Source organism: Humulus lupulus, chromosome 8 (genome assembly GCF_963169125.1).
Source record: "Humulus lupulus chromosome 8, drHumLupu1.1, whole genome shotgun sequence".
In the NCBI taxonomy this organism is placed as follows: domain Eukaryota; kingdom Viridiplantae; phylum Streptophyta; class Magnoliopsida; order Rosales; family Cannabaceae; genus Humulus; species Humulus lupulus.
The window spans coordinates 114533692-114535514 of record NC_084800.1 but is presented as its reverse complement, the minus strand read 5'-3'; the positions used below and the strand labels follow the sequence as shown (position 1 = coordinate 114535514).

The 1823-nt window shown below is 34.3% G+C and overlaps 1 non-coding gene across 1 annotated transcript; it reads left to right on the top strand.

Annotated features, from left to right (window-relative positions):
- Positions 1–589: 589 nt before the first annotated feature.
- On the top strand, positions 590–695 carry LOC133798921 (small nucleolar RNA R71). The gene has a single exon (XR_009876137.1). It is a non-coding gene; the product is annotated as a small nucleolar RNA R71 (small nucleolar RNA).
- The last annotated feature ends 1128 nt before the right edge of the window (positions 696–1823 follow it).

The following is a 1823-nucleotide window of genomic DNA, read 5'->3' as shown; positions in this document are numbered from 1 at the left end:
CGCCATCCTCTCTCTCTCACTCTCTCTCTAGGTCACGGCAGCCACACAAGAAATGCCCTCCTCTTCCTTTCCTTTCCCCTTTATTCAACTCTCTCAATAAAGCCTCACCAACATAAAATGGTAAGTTTCCTTTTTCCATTTTATTTGCTCTTAATTTCTTATTATTTTCTTTTATGATAATAGATATAAAAGGATAAAGGGTGGTCACATTCCTATCCTAAAATAGCTAGTTTCTTCAAATATTTGATTTTATTGCCTTAGAAAAATAAATGGAAAATCAATCCCTTTCCCACTACACTACACACACTACACGCCCAAGCACTTGCCCCTTTTGAATTTTATTTATTTATTTTCCTACTTATTAAAATAAAACTACCCAAAAATATCAAATAAATGGAAATTATAAAATGTGTAGAAAATCCACACATGTGAACCCTATTACCATATACTTGCACACACTAAAACACTAGGGTGCATCACTATCTATCATGCACCTTAGTGCATTCAACAAAAACTCACATAATCCATTATAGTGTGAGTAGTACCGCACAATCCATTGTAAAAATTGTGGACCAACATCCACTTTTCGATGCCGTGATGAGGACATTTCTCAGCAACTCCTTGAACCTTTTCCAAGAGTCATACAAAGATTCACTATCTAGCTGATAAAAATTATTAATCTCCCCTCTCAATTTAGCAGCTTTTGATGGAGGAAAGAACTTGGCAAGGAATTTTTGAGCCAAATCCTCCCAAGTATTTATAGAATTGGATTGTAGGGAGTTCAAACAACTCTTAGCTCTTTCTCGCAGTGAAAATGGTAATAGCCTCAACCTGATTGCATCGTCGCTCACTCCATTATACTTGAAAGTAGCACACAGCTCTAGGAAATTAGCTATGTGCTTGTGTGGATCTTCCGAGGGTAGACCACCAAACTATACTGTACCCTGAACCATTTGGAGGATCGCTGGCTTAATCTCAAAATTATTAGTGGTAACAGCCGATGGGTTGATACATGTTTGTACCCCCGTAATAGTAGGGAGTACATAATCCCTCAAACTTTGAACGACGGGATTCTGAGATTGCACCTGATCTGGCGCGGATGGGTACACTATTTCATTAAACATTGTTCCCCACTTCCTCATTATTTATGTTCTTAGCCATGGCAATAGTAGAGTTCTTAACCCTCTTGTTTTTACGATTCTACCTACAAGTCTTCTCAATCTCAGGATTAATTGGAACAATATTATTTGCTCCCCTCCTTCTACGCATATAATAAAATTACCAGAAATAGAAGTAATCAAATGCAAGCAAACCAAGTTAGAAATTATTTAAAAGACAACCAAATGAGAAATAAAATTAACTATTTTCATATTGATAATTTTTCAATCCCCACCAACGATGCCAAAAACTTGTTGCAAAAATTTAAAACTCGCAAGTATACACAATCGCTTTTGTAGTTTACTTCGGTAAGACTGATATCGTTCCCACAAAGACTGATTATCAATTACCAATAGCCTATTTTATTTTCTATTTGGTAATCGAAATTGGAATTTTTAAAACTAAAAATAATAAATAACAGAATTAAATGAAGAACAACAAAGAACATTAATCTTGTAGTAAACTTGATTCAAATATATATATGAGAAATTAGGGATTCTAATCTCCTCTGCTATCCACTTTATCATTCATTAATGCAATCACAAAAATAATTCTTCTCATTAAGATGAAGACATGAAAAAGTGTTAAATATTCAGGTTAAGAAATATAAAACTCGACCTAATGCAAATTCTCTATATTTCTATGAGAAATTTAAACAATAGGAA